The sequence below is a fragment of the Chelonia mydas genome, chromosome 5 (genome assembly GCF_015237465.2).
Source record: "Chelonia mydas isolate rCheMyd1 chromosome 5, rCheMyd1.pri.v2, whole genome shotgun sequence".
Lineage (NCBI taxonomy): Eukaryota > Metazoa > Chordata > Testudines > Cheloniidae > Chelonia > Chelonia mydas.
The window spans coordinates 58190850-58212689 of NC_051245.2; the positions used below are offsets into that span (position 1 = coordinate 58190850).

General features: G+C 39.8%; 1 long non-coding RNA gene across 1 annotated transcript in view; it reads right to left on the bottom strand.

The window, feature by feature from the left end:
• Positions 1-2486: 2486 nt before the first annotated feature.
• LOC119566742 overlaps positions 2487-21840 on the bottom strand; it is a 114113-nt gene continuing 94759 nt past the window's right edge. The window contains exons 8-10 of the long non-coding RNA XR_006291158.1: positions 14470-14637; positions 2700-2835; positions 2487-2602 (exon numbers count right to left, since the gene is read on the bottom strand). This is a non-coding gene — a long non-coding RNA (uncharacterized LOC119566742). The remainder of the gene's footprint in view (positions 2603-2699; positions 2836-14469; positions 14638-21840) is intronic.

Below are 21840 nucleotides of genomic sequence, written 5' to 3' on the forward strand. Positions count from 1 at the left end.
GAGGTGGTAATAATCAGAAACAAAGAAGATCTTAAGATATTGTGTCATTAAACACAGCACACTGCACTATATTTTTCTTTGGTTATAAAGTGTTCTTTTAGAAAATGCTCTAAACAATTACACTTCATTTTGTGAAATGAAAATAGCATTCTGTATTTGGTTGCTATGATTTCTTTTAAGAGAAAGAGCTGTTACCTAGAAGTACATGAACAAATATCTTTGCATCTGAACTGATTATGTTTAAACTTTATTTTCAAGACATGTTACAAATAAGTCTGGCCCAAAGTGTTCAAATGGCCGGTACACTTTTGCATGTGCCCACAATGCATATGCAAAATAAATTAAATACATATGCAAGTTGGGGTAGTGCATATGCAAAATTACTGTGTACATGCACAGTGGGTAAGTGCATACACAACACAGGGGTGCACAAAAGATTAAATTCACACCTTTGCAAGGGGCCAACAAAAAAAGACATATGCGGCACATAGCTTTATTTTGAGAACTTAAATGGGCTGCACATGGTGTATAGGCTTTGGTGTTGGCCATTTACACGGAGACTCTTTAAATTTTGGACTTCTCTTCTTGCAACTTTCTTGTTTCCTTGCTTCTAAAACTGAGGACCCTTTTCACAGAAAATTTTTTTCCACATATAGTGTTAATTATCTGGGATTCATTGTCATGAATCTATGGATTCTACAAATAACAACTTAGTCCCTCACATTATATCCTTTGCATTCTCCTCTCCCGAGAAGCCACAACCAACCTTACTTGGAACCATACAAGAAGAATTCCCTTGCTACTTGTTTTTTGAAGTAAATTCTATGGTACCAACAACTTCTCTGGGAATGTGGTAACTTATACTATAAAACCCCATTTCAAGTGATGGAACCCTTTAATTAAGTGACAATAGAGTCCAATCCTCACTTTTTTTTATTCTAGGAATTAATCCTCTAATCTATGCCATATAGGCTGCTATTTTGCTGCTGGGTGAAATTCCCCTGCCAGAGGTCCAGCACAAAGCCTATGCAACATAAGCCCTCTGAGTAGGTGGATCTTCTATAGCACAGAGAGTAAGCAAACACCTTTTTCCATAATCATTGCTTATGCTACCCTTTGAGAATCAGACATTAACCGGAATTGTAAACAGGGAACCATCATCACATAGGTATGTTTCTAACATAAAATCATCACTGATAAAGTTAGCAGATGACACATATATTGGAGAAGATGGTCTAGGTTTACTTGGTTCTGCCTCAGCGCAGGGGCTGGACTTGATGACCTCTCAAGCTTCCTTCCAGCCCTACATGTCTATGATCCTATAATAAGGAAGAGGACAGGTCACTGATAGAGCATGATCTGGATCTTTTAGAAAGATGGGTGCAAGCAAATAATATGCATTTTAATATGGCTTAATGTAAATATATACATATAGGAGAAAAGAATGTAGGCCATACTTACAGGATGGGGATTCTATCATGGGAAGCAGTGACTCTGAAAAAGATTTGGGGGTTATGGTGGATAATCAGCTGAATATGAGCTGCCAGTGCAATGTTGTGGTCAAAAGAGCTAATGCGATCCTGGGATGCATCTACGGGGCAATCACAAGCAGAAATAGACGGTTACTTTACCGCTGTATTTGGCACTAATGTGACCACTGCTGGATTACTGTGTCCAGTTCTGATGTCCACAATTCAAGAAGGATGTTTAAAAATTTGAGAGAGTCCAGAGAAGAGCCACAAGAATGATTAGATTAGAAAGGATTAGAAAATATGCCTCATAGGGATAAACTCAAGTTGCTCAGGTTTCAGAAGAGTAGCCGTGTTAGTCTGTATCAGTAAAAACAACGAGGAGTCCTTGTGGCACCTTAGAGACTAACAAATTTATTTGGGCATAAACTTTATAAACTTTATGCCCAAATAAATTTGTTAGTCTCTAAGGTGCCACAAGGACTCCTTGTTGTTTTTTCAAGGCGCTCAATCTATTTACTTTAACAAAGAGAAGATTACTGGATGACTTGATTACAGACTATAAGTATCTACATTGGGAATAAATACTTGAAAATGGGTTCTTCAATCTAGCAGAGAAAGGTATAACATGATCCAATGCCTGGAAGTTGAAGTTAGACAAATGCAGACCAGAAATAAGGTGCACATTTTTAACAATGAGGGTCACTAACCATTGGAACTACTGATCAGCTGTCATAGTGGATTCTCCATCACTGGTCATTTTAAAATCAAGATTGGATGCTTTTCTAAAAGATCTGCTCTAGAAATTGTTTGGGGATGTTCTATGGCCTGTGTTATACAGGAGGTCAGACTAGATGATCACAATAGTCCTTTCTGGCCTTGGAATCTATGAATTAAGAGGCACCCTGATTTCCCTTTCTCTCCCACACAAACCTACGAATATTATCTCTGACTTACTTCCACTTACCTAAGAAACAGCACAGTCAAAATTTTCTTCAAACCTGGATCACTCGTTCAGTAGTTCGCAGGATTGAGCCAAGCCATTCAGAACCTAACACTGTACCTTTGAACCCAAAGTATTCTTAACACCGAGATGTTTTCCCAGCACTGATGCAATCTGTGTGCAGGAAAATCTAAAACAAAGGAGTATTTGAAAAACAGCCTAAACCATAAAGGACTCTGAAATGAATAAGCTTAAAAAAGAAATGATTCAGAGAGCAAAACTCCTACTTGCACACTCCCACTTTCTCAAACTGTAAAGTCCCTGTGCTTCAATTCCTCTTCTACAGGCTGGTTTTTCTGAAGCCTTGAGCCTTGAAGGTTTAAAAGGTGAATGCATCTGGAGAGATCCTGGGCCTCTGTTGGACTGGTAAATTAGACAGAAGTCAAAAAAAAATATTCAAGCACATATTTAGATAGCTGCAGAAACAGATAGGTGGATGGCATGATTAATCCATGATCAAAAAGGAATCAGTCCTCACTCTACCCATTTTATTTTTTAATAGTTTTCCCTCGATCATTTTTGCTGGTCAATTCTTATTCTTATGCCACAATCTTCAACTATGATTACAGTGTATTAATAATTAATTGATTCTTAATTCTTTTGCGTCTTCTGGCAGTCATAATATCCTGAACAATAATGATATAATCATGGCCTGGAAGGAAAGAAGGAAAAAATTTAATTAAAAATGTTTAATTTTTTTCAATTTAAAAATTATAATTTCTCCAAATGCTATATCTTTATTCACTGCTCAAGACTCAGCACAATTGCATGTATTATTTTTAATTAAGATATCCTTTCCTATTTGCCTGATAATCTTGTGACTCTTAAGCCATGAAAAAAAGAGCATAAAATTACCATTTAGTGATTGTGTGCTGCCTTAGCTCACATTTTTCTCCCTTAAATATTTACTTGACAGCTGACTTGAATTCAAATATACCTTTGTAGTTGTTGGGGAAAATAAAGTATTCCACATAACACAACCCAGCCATAATTTGTGGAAAATTTACATGAGCCGATTGACATAATTTATGCTCCAAGTTTAACCTAGAGTCAAGAAACAGCAGGTATGAGTCACCAGCTATTTGACTGCGTGTGGTAATATCCAACACGTAAGACATGATCCCAGAAGGAGTTTTCCCAGTTGATGTTGCTTTTTGACCTTGCAGAGTGTGTGAAACTAAATCCTTTATAAAATACAGTGAATCTATAAAGACTTCAGAATGTATGTCCAGTTGGTGTTTGACAAGCAGACTGTATTTTCCTGGCTGTTTAAAAACTACTAAAAGAGCTTACACAAGGGAATGTCCATTGGAGGGAAGCAGATCGCCCTGTTAACAGGTGTGCATGGGTATCTGATAAGAAAGAGGTGGTCTTGCTGATGTTGAGAGACCAGTCCATATTCATATGAATACTCCAACTAGCTTCAAGGGGACTGCTCCGGTGCAAAAGTGTTTGTAGGACTAAACGTGGTTTATGGCAGACAATGTCATATTCAAACTACATTTTAAAATAAAATCTGAGGAGAGTCCATCTAAAGCCTTATCCTGTTAGTCCTTTCTCTCCTGCATGGGCCATATGCACGGAATTAATCCAATGAGGGTTATGTAGGTGAGTAAGGATTTGCAGAACTTCTCCCCCCTCTCCCATTCACATCTAGTTATTGCATTTCCTGTTGTCATTCAGAGAAATGTATTTAATAACAAAGACACACAACTTGCTTGCAACAGGTATCATTAATTAATATCCACAGTGTGTATATTTTATTGACTTTTGTGATGGGGTTTCCACCCCACACCAGCCATGAGCATATTAAATTAGGCCAATTAACCTGAAAGGCAATAACTAGAGAAGATCCATGGACTGATAAAGTCTAATTGAAGATGAAGCCCTGCTGAAGCCCTCTCAAGTTGAGAGCAGCAGGGGTGAATCTCTGCAGTCACCCCCTAGAGAGAAAAGAGACTTGGCTAGGACAAAGAGGCGTTCTAAGGGGACAGTAAGACCTGGGATTCTACCCTGGACTGTAGAGTTGTTGAGGAGCTGAGAGTGGTGAAGTAGCCTCTGGGAACAGAAGAAATTCAGGCTCGTAAATCCAGAGATGGCCAGGAGATAGAGAAGTGAAGTAGGAAAGAGCTCAGGGAAACAGCCACAGGGTCTGAGACTGAGAATACCACAGTTGCTAGACGAAGGGTTCCTGGGCTAGAACTTGAAGTAGTGGGCCCAGGTTCCACACTGGGACAGTGGTACTGGACCTGGACTCAGATCAGAAGACTGCCTGATAGGGCAAACAGACGGCTCCTCCAGTGAGACTCTGATACCCCAGAAGGGAAGGACTAAAAAGTGACCTAGCCAGATGGCCAAGTCACGAAAAGGGAGCACTCTGAGTCCCAGATAGTGACCACAGGGTGTGCAACTGCTGGGAAGAGGCATCAGACCAGGCAAGAGCTAATCCTCAAAACCAGCCTCTGTGGTGAGTGTACCTGTTACAACCTTCATAAATCTTTTTAAAATTTGTATAATCCTATCACAAATGTACACTGCCCCACAGTTTTGGGGGAAATAGAGGACAGTCACCCACAGTGCAGTGCATTTAGAAATACCTGAAACATTTTTTTATTATTTTTATTCTTGAGATATGATGCAAATTGAAAATGTAGGCACCTCAGTAAAAGTATCCTGATTTTCAGAGGTACTGAGCACCCAAAACTCTGACAATCAGGCCACTTTTAAGTGCCTAAATATGGATTTAGGTGTCTAACTTTAGGCACCCAAGTTTGAAAATGTTTTTTTTTTAATTTATAAATAAAGAGCTGAAACTAGCCACTTGTGAAAAGCTAGACAGACTGAAGAAGCAGAGGAGATAGGGATTATCAAAGTGCACAGGGGATCAGAGGAGGAAGATTATTCAAATGCTTTTAGACTTGTAATAAATAGTACAGTTTGTTGCAGTTTAAAAAAGAAATCAGTCCATTTTTTTCCGCTCTGTGTTTGCAAAAATCAGAATCTAGGGAATGTCACTGTCAACGCAATTCCTGCATTGCTCTTTTGTGAGTTCTTCAAACTCAAAGGCACATTGGCATTTCAGTTTTTAGAATTTCAGATCAGGTCTGTAGAATTTTTTTCTTATTATAACTTACTAAACAAACTATCATCTCAGAGTTTCAGAATTTCCAACTAGCAGGGTATTGGCATATCCTGATGGTTTGATGCTCTAACTTTCATTTTACATATTGAGCTGTGTTCACTTACGTGCTGCCAAAGTTCTTCAAAGTATTTGAACGAAACTCTTTATAAAGCAAACAAAAAATCCATTACCAGCAGCCTCCAAATTCTGTAGACTTGACAAATGGCCAACCTGGAAACTTAAAGGAAATTTGCTGTGCTGACAAGTGGTTCTTGTGAAGGTGCTGTTTACTTAAATGAGGTGTGTATACACTACACTATAACAGTTTTGGAAGTCTAGGATCAGTGAGGCTGCTAATTAAAGTACAGCATCAATCCTGTGTGTTTTAGACAGGATTTGTAAATCCAACACTGTCAGCTCACTCAAGATCTGAATTCATATATTATTATTATAATGTTTCAAGTTGTGTTGTCTGAGTCAGCTGACTTGGACCATCTGAGGAGCTGTTCTGTGCTGCTAAGGCTTACAGGCACTTGCCATAGAAGAGGCTCAGCAGCAGTTACTCTTATCACAGTTTGCCCTGGCAGTAGTCACCTACTGCAGTCACTCCATTGAAAATTCAAGAGAGGAACACTATGATATGAAAATCAGAATAAATTTTATACACATTTAAAGCTGAAATTACAAAGCTAACATACATATGCAGAACCATAAGATATTGACTAAGCAGATTAGAATTGGAAAGCTACTTAATAAAAGAAGTCTTTGGCAACTTATGTTGAAATGCTGCAAAACCCCACGGGGTTAAAAACTTTTTGAAATCATTATTTAATAAGAAATCTGTTCCCTTTCCAAAGCATGTTCCTCTCCCCACACAAGCTACATAACTTGATGTATTCAGTCTTTTTGATAGCACTTGAATTTTTCTATGCAAAGTAATTTTAATAGCCAGTAGTGTAGTTTTCTGCTGCAGATAGACCAACTGAGTGGGCACTGTTCTCCAGTTCATTTGCAAACAAAAGCTTTCAGCAGTTTTGCAGTAACACAGTATGAAGGAGGGTGCCATCTTCTTTGCTTTTTAAAATGTAGCAGCTTCTTTATCATTTCTGACTTCACTGGTGGAGTTGAAAGACTTATGCAGTTGGACACTCCTAAATACTTCCATAGACTCATTTCAGAACCCATGAAGAAATCAGGAAGTACAACAGAATTTAATTTGTAATTGAACAACTAGCAATTTAAAACTGGCAATTGATCAAAAATGGAACCTATCTGAGCTCCCTTTCTCCTTCAGGAGAGGTAGGTCAGACCCACATCCCCAGATCCAAAGCTGCGACTCTGCTTTGAGTCACATCCCAAATCAGAAAGGGTCTGCTCAGTGCAGCCATAATCTCACATTAGATATTTGCAAATGATTTTGGTCTAAGATGGTGGAAAGCTCAGGACAACACCTTATTTTGCCAGGAAATCTTGTACTATTAATTATTTGAGACTATGTGCAAAGGGGTTAGGAAGCACCAACTCTTTTACAAAGAGGGAAGAGCCAATAACTGAAAATCTCCTTCCCACTCCTCCCCATTGCACAGACTTCTTTCACACACAATAAATCCTGCTATGCGTTACACAAAATACACATGTACAAACTATGTTTGGCATGTACCTAGGACCGCCTCTAAACCCCATGCCCACGCACCTCCACAAGAACAGCTCCTTACTATCCTGTCCCTTTAGCTCAGCCCTGTTCCCTCCCCCAGTTCTGCTCCTTAGCCACATACCCAGCTCCTGCACCACAGGACACCTCCACCTAGTTGTTACTTCCCTGCATCTTGTTCTCTGCACCTGCTCCTGATCCGGATCAAATCTCCTTCCCCTTCAGAATGCTTGGAACCTCTCTGCCTCTGCCAGTGGGTTGCTCCAGGAGCTGGTGCAAAAGTTGCTGGTTCTGGCTAATGCAGCTCTGTGCCAAATACCAAACCCAGTCTCCTTTCTCCTGCAGTGATAAAGGGAGCCAGACAGGAGGAAGAAGCTGCTGCCCTAGCCAGTGGGGGAGGTAGTGCAGCCACCAGAAGCAGCAATAACTCTGAACTGCTGTATTGCTGCTCCTTGGTTCCAGCAGCTTCTCCAATCATATGCCGAGGCACCACATACAGCTGCATGATTTCATCATTTCCAGAACCAGTTCCGCTTGCAAGATTTCTGCCACTCCTGGTAACCTGATTTTATGAGATTTTTACCATTTTGTTGGTCCTGCCATAAAATTTCCACAAGGAAAATCTACAAGATTAAGGCACTCTGAAATCCATACCTGAAGGCTAGCCCTGGTTGGAATGTGAAACATAGTCTAAACCTAATCCCAAACTGAACACTACCTGCCTGGTCCATCTCTATCTAAAACTGAAGTACACCTACTAAAACCAGACAAAAGGCCAAAATCTGTTCATTTTAGTCGGGTCACTAATCCCACTTAAGTTAGTAGGACTAATGGAGAGAGTCAAATGAGTAGAATGTGTCTCAAATCTTTTACTCTGAGTTACTTGTGAATACCACGGCCCCTGTTGTGACTTTCCTACCTTACAAGAAACACATTTGCCTTTTGTGGACTCAGTTTTCCTAGGGTTCTGCTGGTTCAGCCAAATCTACCATGCAGCAATGTCTTATCTAGTCAGGATGCATGAATTTCAACATGTTTTTCAGTCCAAAAACAAGCTGTGTGCACGCGCACACACACACAACAACCGCCACCACCTGTACTATTTATGCTGCCTTGTAGGTGGAATTTAGGAACCTGTTGATTTGTGTAAGGCAGTGAAAAGGTGATAAACCTTCTCTTGCTCTTTAGCGGATGGATTATATGTACAATAGTTGTCTTTTCTGCAGAACAGAATAGAGGGGGCAGATACTAATGAAGTAATCTGTAGCTCACGAAAGCTTATGCTCAAATAAATTGGTTAGTCCCTAAGGTGCCACAAGTACTCCTTTTCTTTTTGCGAATACAGACTAAGACGGCTGCTACTCTGAAACCTAACTCAAGGATAGAGACTCTGGTGATAAATAATTAATAATAATAGTCTTTGTATCCACAACCTCCTTCTGCATCAGATAAAAATAATATTGTTAGACTTTTTTTATAATAGAAACATTGTCAATTAAAAATTTTTCAGACATGAGGTGAAAGAACCTGCATATCTTTTTTCTATCACATTTCCCTCTTTGTACATTTCAAAAGATACAAAATATCTCATAATAATGGTGTGCATGAGAATGTGTTTTTATCCATATCCCCCAAAGAGAAAAGAATTAGAGCTTGCTTTAAGTGCCACTGAAATCTGAAAGTGTAGGACGAGGGCCCCATTTACAAACAGTATATTTTCCATTTCAAAAGTTATGTAATAAAATATATATTCAGCCCCACAAACCTTTGCAGGTTATTGTTACCCTGCAGCTCACTGAAATACTAAGAGAAATTGCCTTCATGGGTATTTCCTGTTAAAATGCTATAAGAATGTTCATTCTCTTGGTATTTTAGTGAACAATGCGTTGATGGCAAGAAGATTCTGCTCCTGGAAAGGGAAAAGATTCTATTTAACTCTGTCAGGGTGTCCTAAAGGAATCCTGCATGGTAATATTTATTTCTTCTGGGAGCCATTCTACATATAGAAAGATCTCAGGCACTGGGCAATGATAGAGAGGCAGCTCTGAGCTCAAGTACCATTTTTTTATGGTAGTTGCTAAAGTAACAGCATTTTTTCCTCTAGAATAGCTGAGCAGAGACATATAAAGCTGGTGTAACTTACTAATGCTGCACCCTTTCATTTTAGCATTTTTCAAATTGCTTTAATGAAAACAATATATATTTTTTTCAGTGAATGCAGTGCTTGGGAAGGGTTGCTGGAGAATAAAGTCCTGCCATATATATTTATCTACAGATGAGGTACAGTAAGGGAAGCAAGCAAAATTCCTCACACGATCTTGCCAGTGTCATTTAATCCTGATCAGGAGGGAGTAGTTCTAGAGATGGAGGACAATGCAATATTTTTATGGCCTAATTAAATCCTTTATCTCTGAGCTAATAATGCTAACTAGCATCAATTGTGATGTGGATACTTGTCCATTAGAAACTGGATTGAGACCATGAACTAATTTCACATAGGCAATCAAATGGGTGGTAATTGTTTTACTTGCAAAGAGTGAAGCTGAATGCAGGTTAAGATGAACATATGGAACTCTCTTAAAACCTGTGGATTGCTCTGTCCATGTGGCTGCATTGCTTCCAACCTAACTCCACCAGTTCTCTGTTTCCCTGTTGTTCCCCCCAATAACAGTCTCTCCAGGGAATATTGGCCTTCTGACTCCAGTTCTATGGATCATGATACATCTTCTGTATTTTATAAATGGTTAAATATGTACATTAAAAACCAATAATTGATGGCCAGTCCCCCACCCCACATCCCTTCAGCCAGAGATTGCTAGCACACAGATGGGTTGGAGTCTTGTCTTTACCACATACTCATCTGGTTACGTACTCTTTGAGACAGTTTGGTCTCCTCAACAGGTGGCCACACCGGGAGTGACCTACTTCTATCTCCCTCTCACCTGTCTCCAAGTCTAGCATGCTGTCTCTCTGTGGAGTCTCCTCCCTCCCTGTGGGGTTGGCCGCTGGATGGGTCTGTTTCTCTCTTCTGTGACCAACTCTGAGGCTTTCTCTAGGTGTTGTTTGCTGACTTATATGTGCCCCTTGTTCCTTCGGATCACGTGTCCCTCTTGCGTAGTCACCTTATATGAGTTGGGTGCCACTATACCCCTCCTTGATTGTGTGGTGTGGCTTTCAGGGTATCTAGGTAAGGTGTTCTTAAATGATTCTCAACTATCATTCACTCAGTAAGGTGTTCTTAAATGATTCTCAACTATCATTCACATTTTTGTCACATGATTATCTCTAGAAGTCTGTGATCTGATCGCACTGAGTGGCCAGAGGTGTACTGATGGAATCACTCCACTCCAAATACCACAGCCAGAAGATCTTTTTGAATTTGGGCATACCACTGTTTAGTCTATGACAGGGCTCTGTTGGCATAAGCAATCATCTGCTCCTGCAAAAGAGATGCACACAATCCTTTCTCCAGTGCATCACACTGGAGTGTCAGTAGCTCTCCTGGATGACAGTACTTCAGGACACGGGCATCCATTTCTTTCAGCATGTCAAATGCTTGCTGTCAGGGACCTGCCCAGTCCCACTCAACATCCTTTCTTGAGAGTTGATGTATGGATTCTGCTACAGCAGTCAGATATGGACTGAATATGGACCAAAATATATCATTCCTACGAAGCACTGTTTCACATCCACTGGAGCTGGCATATCTCTGTTTGCTTTGATCTTGTTAGGATCACTTTCAGTCCCTCTGCTATGAGCGGATATCCAATGTGTGTCACCTTATTCTGCTTTCTGGGTTGCGATTTATGTTCATGTCCCTCCATCGTTGTAGAACAGCTTGAATGGTCTCATTCAGCTTCTGTGTCATTGCTCCCTTCACCTACAATGAGGATACTATCTGCACTTATTTTCACCTCAGGAAGCCCTTCCAGCACTCATGTGAGTCTTCTCTGGACCTCCTCTGGTGCTGAGCTTATGCCTATGGGGCATGCTCAACCATCTGTAGTGACCAATGGTGTTGCAAAGGTTGTTAGCATGCTAGGACTCTTTCTCTAGGCTTATGAGCCAAAACCCATTCCTGACATCACAGACTGTAAAGATTCTGGCTTCGGAAAGTTCGGGCAAGATGTCATAAATCATGAATAATGGATAATGACATCTTTTCAATGTCCAGTTCAGTGGCTTTGGGTCTATGCAGATGCTTAATTTGCTTGACGGCTTCATTATTCTGCCTACACAGGCTGTATTGGACTATACATGTGTTTTGATACACTGATCTGCAGACTTTTGAGCTCCATGCATACCGGATCACACAGTGCTGCTAACATTTTCCTTCATGGTAAGCACACAGGTTCCACTGTGAGGTCCACTTCCAGTCACAGCTTTTCTTCACCTTTGGAAAATATCTTTTTTAAAATCGTCTCCATTGTCCATGGAACTCCCCTTTTTTGCTGCTTGTACTGCAGATATAAAATTCTGACACTTCACCCTGTTCAGATCCATGGCTTCTATGGCTGAATTCCCCAAGTGGGATCTACTGTGTTTACTATCCACCACTACAAATTTCAGTTGGTCAGTCTGTTATTTTTCAGGTTAGTTACTGTGAGGTCACATTTTCCATTATGCTCTCATTGTACATTAACAGATTGTTTCCTCTTTTTGTAATGGGTGTGTTTGAGTCCATTCACCCTCACAAATCACATTACAGGAGGCCCCACTATCCAGTTGAAATTTCGCAGAGCATTTACCTATTAACATTGTCACATGAAAGAAGGTTGGTATTGTCCCTTGTTGCTTTCCTGTCCCAACAGCCTTAACCTGTTCTCGAACTCAAGGACAGAGTCATGATATCATCACTGCTATTTGATGTCAAGTCCTTCTTTTGTACAAGTCTATATCTTTCACCTTCCCCTACTCTGATACACTCTACTGAAATAGTTCAACTTGCCACGTTGCTTGCAATGCTGTCCTAGTGTAGGGCATGTCTCCTTTTCCCACTCATGCTGTCTCCCACAATAAATGCATCTCATTATGGATATGGAAGCCTGGTCACCGGCTCACCTTTGCTGTTGTGCTTCTCAGTGTGCTGTGCCTCCTACGGCTTTCATCCTTTCTTTTGAAGCTTCTACTGCATGCCCCAGGAGTAAGCATCTGTCTAATGTGAGATCACCTTCCAGAAGCAGCCACTCCTAAATATAGTGATTCCAAGTGCTGTAGACTATCCTGTCCCACATCAGAGAGTCTGTTAAGTCCCCAGAATTGCTTGCAGCAGCCATAAGGCAGCAACAGAGGGGGTCTATCTCTCCGCTTCAGACTGGACTCTAGAGAAAAACCTATGTCATGGCAAAATTTTGTTCTCCTTTCAGGAGCAGTAATTCCGCAGGGCTCCTAGGACTGCTGTGAGGTTGCAACAGGAGTGAGCTTCAGAGTGGTGCAGATCTCTCTATGTTGTTCCCTAATAAGATAAAATAATAATTTTATTTTCCTGCTGTTGTCATCCTCCTGCATGGCCAGACCTGTGTACAGCTCAAACTCCTCTTTCCACCAGTTCCAGTGCTGGGCTAGGTTTATGTCCATAAAATCCAGGGCTCCAGGGCACTTCAGACCAATTTCCATGGCTCACGCTGCCAGCTGCTGCACTACAGAAAACTCATATCTCAACTGCTTCTCCCATGTTTCATTCGCAAAGAATGAAGTTGAATGCAGGTTGAGTTGAACATGTGGAACTTTACTGAAACCTGTGGATTGCACTCTCCATGTGGCTGAGTTGCGTCTAACTCCACCAGTTCTCTCCCCAGTAAGAGTCCCTCCAGAGAACCTGGGCCATCTGACTGCAGTTCCACTGATCATGATACAGTAATGACGTTTGATCCCTACTGACCTGAGCCATATTTGACTTGGTGAAAGGCTTTGTATTTAATTGCCAATACTGTGATCCATTAATGTTGTTCTAATTGATAACTATTTTGACAATATTTTGTCATCAGGTTTGAATCCTATTTTGGTGTTTTGCAAATGAGGAAACTAGAGACCCATAAGAAAAAGTAAGTTTGATAAATTTTAGGATGTGAGAAGTTCTATGGGATCATTTAAGTGATATCATTTCATACAAATGATGTAGATTATGTAATGCCTTTTTGTTAGTTGAGCAGGCCCCAAACTGTGTTTTGCCTTTGAGAAAATTAGGAATCTATGTGGGCTAGTCAAAGCAACACAAACTTTCACATCTTTAATAGCCTTGTCAATCCCTGAAGATATAGTCAGTCATTGCAATGTTCCTTTTGAAGGCAAATTGTGAAAGGCAAACAATCCAATCCAAACAAAAATATAAATTAAAGCTTGATGTTAATTGCTTACAAATTATAATGCTCAAAAACTCCATAATTTTTATTTTGTCCAGAATGATGTACTAAATAATAATCATAGGGCTTGTCACCAAGGCATGGCAAAGCACACCAGAGGGGTGGGACTTGTAAAGCACACTAATGTGCTGCATGGACCCTGATGGTGTGCTCTACAAGGTACCTACTTAGCATTAATGTAATGGACTAGGTTAGCATGAACTAGGTACCTTTCAGAGCATGCCAGTAGGGTCTACATGGGGCAGTTAGAGCATGCTAAAGCTTTTCACAAATCACTCCTACTGCGCATTACCACTACTGTGTAGAAAAGTCCTAAGTCATCTCTCCTATCTGTAAAATGGCAATGATAGTAACCACCGTTATAAAGCCTTTGAGATCTACTGATGGAAAGTGAAAACAACGAGGAGTCCTTGTGGCACCTTAGAGACTAACAAATTTATTTGGGCATAAACTTTTGTGGGCTAGAACCTACTTCATCAGATGCATGGAGTGGAAAATACAGGAGCAGGTATAAATACATGAAAAGATGGGAGTTGCCTTACCAAGTGTGAGGTCAGTCTAACGAGACAATTCAATTAACAGTAGGATACCAAGGGAGGAAAAATAACTTTTGAAGTGGTAATGAGAGTGGCCCATTTCAAACAGTTGACAAGAAGGTGTGAGTAACAGTAGGGGGAAATTAGGTTTAGGTTTTGTAATGACACAACGACTCCAGTCAGGCATCATCTGCCAGAATGTGTTTTTTTTTTAAACATACTTTTTTGAGAGACGCTTAAATTGACTTCAGTTACAAGTAGTACAAGAGTAGCCTTATTAACAAAGGCCCCAATATTGCAGTTAGATCCATGCAGGCGAACTCTTACCCTCACATGGAGCTCCAGTGGGGTCCACCTGCATTAATCCAGTTATACGATTGGACCAAAGAGAGTTGCCACAGAAGTAAATCTCCAAAAGCCACATTCAGCTGAATGGTTACAATGGTCAGCATTACAATCTAGTTCTCCTCTTTCTATCTTCTTTAATCCAGTTAACTATGAATGGTAAGGAAGCAAAGAAGAAAAAATGAGGAAAAACACATCAATAAGTAATTGCATATGGTGTCATTTTACATGTTGCGTTACTCAACATGTAAAAGACTTAGATAACTTCGTCCAAATTCCCAGTGGGTTAAATTAATGCAGAATTTGGGCCCTGGGTGCAAGAGATGTTCAGATACAGGGCTTAGTTTATAGTCTATCAAATTACACAGAGATATTGAAGCCCAATACTGTATTTGAAAATAATCCGTGCTAACTACCTTAGTTTACTGGAAGTACTAGTTTTTTGACAAAGCAACACTGAGGGCAAAACAATTTGTATTATAATTTTGGTCTTACTTAATGTATCCTCTACTGCCTGAGTCAACATTAAATTTGATGGATAGCCTGCCTTTTAATAAGTGTTATCTAGGACATGTACTTAACTGTAAAATGTCTATCTTTCCTCTTCCTGTTTGGTGTAAATGGGAATATGCTGAATCATTAGGTTAGGGATTTTTAAATCAGCTTTGTAGCTTTTGTAGTTTTTCTCACATTTATTGCTAGCCTTTTCCTTTAATTATCTCTACATTATTATTCTTGGCTAGGTTGCACTTTCCATCATGAACTGTTTACCTTCCAAACAGACCTTGCTTCCTTCTTATCTTTGCTGGCTTATTGATATTTCCTATTCTAACAGCTCTTTTCCTCTCTGAACACTGTGCATGAACATTCTCCTCCTAGGCAGCCATATCCTCACCTTCACAGCTCACTTCTCTCCCTCTTTCTGTCTCTCTTTTGAATAACAAGCTATTTCCTCTCTCATTTCCCCTCTCAGAAGATGTTTTTGGACCCGTTCCCAAAAATCTCTGGCATTAAATTATGCCCATTCCACTTCTGTGTTTCCAATGGGCAGGCTTCCAGATGTGTTTCATCAGTGTAGGCCTCTTGGCCTGCAGTCCAGGGGTAGGTATTCGGGGGATTTTTAGTTCTTTTTTTCAATCATGTTCATTACTCGGTGAGCATTCCTGGCAGCCCTGGACAGCAGTGACAGGGTTTGGTGGTGCTTGTTCCCCTGGCTACAAGCTTTGTGGTTCATGTTTTCAAATCAATTGCAAGAAGTCTGTTGTGGTATAATATGAAACCCCAGGCTTCCTTTTTTATTACAAGTGAAAAGGCTATTAGACTGAGGAAGAAAAATGCTGAATCAGTTATATCTACCCAGCTAAAACACATTTTTCAATTTACTGAATAAGTGTATTATCCAATTATCTTCATATCTCTAACAAAGTTACAGGTCACCTGGAAATAAATTCAACAATTCTAGTCAAAACAAGGAAGACCAGTGAAGAGGAGGGTTCTGTTAGATAAAATTAAAGGTTAATTCCTTGAAAATGAACAGCTCTGGAAGAAAACTTTGCTTTTGTATTATTTTAAGGAATTTGATTTTTGTCTCCTCTTTAGTGGTTATGTAAAAATATAATAAAAGAAACAAACTTATGCTGATTATCTAAACGTTATTTTAAATGACCTCTTTTGAATGAATATTTTAATTTATATCAAATTCTTGATAGCCATATAAATTTATCCATGTGCCTAACAGTAGCACAATATTGTCACAATGAAAGCAAGGGTCCTGTCAAATCCAAAGTGAAATAAGCGCCTTCGTATTTGAGGGTTTTTATATTCCTGATCTTCAGCTTCAAATGCCTGATACAGAACTGAAGGCCTGAGTCTTTACTCCATTACACCAATGTTATGCTGGCATAATTCCACTGAAATCTGTAAAACTGCTGTAAAACTGGTGTAACTGAGTGGAGTATCAGACTCCTAATCTGAACAATAAATTGAAACACTCTTAAGAGTATGACACTTTACATGGTCTATTTAATTTGAAAAAGACAATATAAGTGCAAAATTTTATCAACGGGTCACTTTAATTTCAATGCATTGTCACCTGCTGACTGAGAAGAGGAGTTGTAGGAGGTCTAGAGCTGTGTTTCTCAACCATTTTGATACCAAGGATCAGCTTGCTGCCTTCCTAAACTGTGTGTCCAGGAGATCTCAGGGATCGGCACCGGTCCACTGGCCAGTCGTTGAGAAACACTGGTCTAGGACAACTACTAACAGAAGTTAGGCCAAAGCTAGTTCACTGAACCTTACTACATTTAAAATACCTGAGCTGCTCACAACTCGTTTTCCCAGTGATGGAGATACAGGAAATCAAGGGACAAGAAGCCTAACTCTGAACCCATTTACACCAGTATAAATCAGTATAAATCAGCAGATTTAAGTCAAAGGAGTTACATCAATGTAAAACTAATGCTAATACGTCCTAAGATGATGTTTGCTTTTATTTTTTTTATTTTTACTTTTTGCAATAGTAGTACATTGTGACCCACTGTAACCCCCAGATCCTTTTCTGCAGTACTCCTTCCTATGCAGTCATTTCCCATTTTGTATTTGTGCAATGGATTTGTCAGTCGGGAGAAGGGAAAAGGGAGAGAAGAAAACTCTGTCCAAAGTCCAGGAACATAAAATCGTTTAAAACTATTTCCTCTACGTCAAGATCAAGCTTCTTGTTCTCCCTGGGAGGCTCTACACAACTCTGTTCCTTCCTATGCATAAGAACAGCCATCCTGGGTCAGACCAGAGATGAATCTAGCCCAGTATCCTGTCTTCTGACAGTGGCCAATGCCAGTTGATTCAGAGGGAATGAACAGAACAGGTAATCATCAATGGTTCATCCATTCCCAGCTTCTGGCAAATAGAGGCTAGGGTCACTTCAGAGCATGGTTTTGCATCCCTGCCCATCCTGGTTAATAGCCATTGATGGACCTATTCTCCATCAACTTATCAGGTTCTTTTTTGAACCCTGTTATAGTCTTGGCCTTCAGCACATCTTCTGGCAAAGAGTTCCACAGGTTGACTGTGTTGTGTGAAGAAATACTTCAGACTTTACTTTGTATCATTTACTTGCATCCTTTACTTGTACATCTATCCTTGTATCTTTTTGTACTGCCCTGCACCCTCTCCAACCCACCAATGATGCCATCCTCAACCACCCATTTGTCCATTTCTCCCACAAACATCCTCATATTTTCTTCTGTGCCACCCCTCCCTCCGGAATGCCCTCTGTAAACTAGTTAATAAAGCTGCTATCCTCTCAAGATCCATGTCTGCCATAATACCTACAAGAAATCACCATCCAGTAATGGCTAGGTAGAAGGGCAGTGGAGTTTACTGATCTTTATTTATGATTGCATCTATTTTAACTTTTTTAAGTGCTTCACACCCCTCAAGTTATTCACCTGGGTAGTTACTGTTATGCTTGTCCTCTCTCTCCATCTTCGCTCCTATTGTTTTGTTACACTCACTTGTTGCATCTTGTCTTAAATTAGAGGGTAAATTCTTCATGGCAATGATCGTGCCTGCTGCGTGGTTTGGGTTTTTTTACAAAGCCCAAAACAATAGGGCCGTAACCTCAAATGGGGCCTTTCCAAGCTACCATGGGATAAATGTTAATAATCCCTGAATAATCAGTGTATCAAAAATACCTGGAATTACATATTGCACAGCAGCCTAAATAGTTTCACTTTAACGTGTTCCATACTTTCCCTCCCTTCTCCCACATAAATGGTTCAAAAACTTTCAGTTTAAGATTTTTGCGTGTGCAGGATAATTTAAAAGCATTCTCACCTCTCTTTTATGTGATAAAACAGCATTTTTATCCTCTTTGCTATACACATTATATCTGAAACTTTTTGTTGCATTAAACATTTTTGGAAAATTATTGAAAAACTTTACTAAGCAATTTTAAAACATTTGGCGGCGGGGAGGGAGGGGAACCCAGAGACAATAAAATAATGTTTTGGAGGAAAATGTGTTTTCCTGTTCTGTAATATAAGTGTCTGGCTCAGATTTATCATCCCATGTCTTGTAAGGCATATTCCCTCACAGAATATGACAGAAAGAATGTGTAGTAATGGTTATATGGAAATGTCTGGGTTTGTGAAATTCCTACACACCTGCAGAAGGTCCACGTGTGGGAAAAGAGGTGCGTGTGATGTCAAAACTGAGTGATGGCTTTCAGTGACTGTACTAAATCAGACAGCAGAATGTGGGAGCTGAATGATAACAGAGAGAAGACCATGAAATAACAGGGAACTCCTCCGTGTATTACAGTGATGGTGTGCATATATAACACTGGCTCTTCTTCACAAGTGGTGAATAAACCAAATACATGTGATCAATATGTTAGGGTCAGAGTGGAAAGATCCTAGCACTCTGGTCTTAAGGCTGCATAGGAACATATGAAATGACACACTGGATCAGGCCTGTGGTCCATCTGTTCTGTATCCCAACTCTTGACAGTGGCTAGTCATAGCTCCATCATCAGAGGAAGTTTGTCCCTAACTCCAGGTAGTTGGTGCTCAGCTCCAACTCTACAACATGACAATTTAGGCTCACTAAATACTTTACCATATTTATGTAATGCTATTAGGGATTTCTCATTAGCCATTTGACTTATCTGACTTTAAATTGAACTGTTGGCCTCATTGGTGTCCTGTGGCAAATAGTTACACAGGTTATTTGTTTAAGCCGGTATTTTTATTTTAAATTTGTTGCCTTTTGATTTCATTAAGTGTCTACTTGTATTATCAGAAAGAGTAAGTGGGAAAATATGATTGACTTTCTGTATGCTGTTTATTATCATGCTTCGTGTCCATCCTTAGGGTCTAATCCTGCTCCATAAAAGTCAGTGGGAGTTTTGCCATTGATTTCAACTGGAGCAGGATCAAGTCCTTCATTTCCTCTCTAAACTAACAGACCAATATCTTCAATCTCTCTTCATACCTTCGTATCAAGTCTTTCCATGCCTCTAACCATTTTCATCACTACTTTGTCTCAATTAGATACATAAATTATTAGTAAAAGAGATTCTGCCACATAGTTTAGTGGGTTTAGTTTGTTTGTTTTGGGGGTTTTAATCTGTTCCCAGGTGTTTTGATTCTTAAGCCTGCAATGTGACTCTTGCAAATGGATCCCTTCACCCATATAGAGTTCAACAAAGTCAGCTAAACTCTGCATGGCTGCAGAGGGCCACCCATGAGGATCCGATTGTAGTACTGGGGCTTTGATTTGTACTCAATCCTGAAAAGTACGTATACGCATTATTGTTTTTTTAATAACAATGACAACACATCGCACTTACGCAGCACTTTTCATCCAGAGATCTCAAAGCACTTTCCAAGAGTGGCTAAACTTTATTATCCCCATTTAGAGATGGGGAAACTGAGCCACAGAGATTAAGTGACTTGCCCAAGGTCACATAGGAGTCAGTGGAAAAAGATGGAAAAAGAACCCAGATCATCTGACTCCTAGGCCTGTGGTCTGTCTACTGGACAGCTCTGCCTTTCCCATCTAGGGAATGTTTTGGTTGGCTTTTTTTGAGATTATGAGTAAAGTATACAGATGACTATATTGACTGACTTTTGTGCTATGTATCTTACAAATGCATATGGAACTGCAGTGCTTTTCCTAGAATACTGAGATTGCTGGATGTGTAACTGTCTTGTAATTTCTTTTTAAACCAAAGAACGCCTTAGAGTTTTCTAGGGACAAAGAGAGTGTGTGGCAAATGTTTTGCTACTGCTGTTATTTTTTACACTGAATATACTGTTTAAATCCTAAAATTAACAAAATACATATATATCCTGTGGGCCTGGGGTGGGAGGTAATGAAGTGTCTGGCATGTAGTAAAATCGTTTTCCTTATCGCCAACTACAGAGTCAGACATTTAGTTGGCTGCCAGCAGATCCAATCATGCTAAATCCATGTGTATTAATGGATTTAGAGTGAGGGGTCCGGAAAGGCAAAAATTCAGATTTCTGCTTTCCTACCCTTCAGTGATCAGTGTGGGTTTAGCACCTGGGAAAGCATCCTGAGCCTTACATCAAGCCACAGTTTGTCTAGAAATGCTGGCACAAAAAATAAGCAGTAAAAGTTGCTGTACAGGGTCTGAATGGGATATAATTTACAGAAGCATTATAGAGCGCATTACCCGTTTTCTTTAGTTTTCATCACAAACATAGCAAATCTCCTGAAAATTAGTAATAAGCGGCATCTGCTTGGCAATTCTACCCACTGAGAAAAAACACTTGATAAAGTTTAGATGGTGAGTGACATCTTATTGTTGGGGAGGCGAAGCAATATAATGTGACACAGAGAAAGAAGGAGAACGAAAAATATTTATAAGAGCTGGACACTGGGAAATATAAACAAGATGTTCACAAACACATACTAATATTAAAAATGTATATATATTTAGATATTATTTTATAACTGAACCCTGATGGGTTGTTCTAAATAATCTAGTATAGAGAATATTTCCTAAAGTCCCATTTCCTTTGACCAATTTCTGTCATAATCCATCTTTCTGAGTATTTATACAGTGCTCAACACCACAATATTAGCATACTGATAATGATGAACATGTCGGTGGTGACACAGTTATTTCAAATGGGCTTCTTCCACTTTCCAGCTACAGAGCTAAAAAAGTCTATAATTCCCAACTGGGGAGGGGTAAACCAACTATCTGATCATCATCCCTAAATTATCCTTAGCCCTTTCTCCTACTGAACGCAACTTAAACCTTTTTTAAAAGTTTGTATATATATATATAACACCTATCTCTTCTTGTCTCCCTGCCTCCTTCCGATTCTGCCTCTTTCTATTTTTTCCATTTCTCCTTTTCATTCTCTCTACCACCTATCTTGTGTGATACCCCTAGCAGACTCGTTCTCTTTTATCCTCCGTTATCCCCTCCCTTTGGTGTCTCACTGCGCTCGTCTAACAATTCCACATAGATTCATCGATTCCAAAGCCAGAAGGGACCACTGTGATCACCTAGTCTGCCATCCTGTATATCACAGGCTGTAGAACTTCCCGGAATTAATTCGTATTTGACCTAGAGCAGATTCTTAAAAAAGCCTCTCATCTTAATTTAAAAATTTCCAGGGATGGAGCCTCCACCACAACTCTTGGTAAATTGTCCCAATGGTTAATTACCCTCACTGTTTGTGTTACATGTACATTTTATTTCCAGTCTAAATTTGTTTCACTTCAGCTTCTCACATAAATTCATTCCTGCTCCACAAGTCTGCAGTCTTCCCACATATGCCCTCCCATAGCCCCTAGGTAAGCCACCCAGCAAAA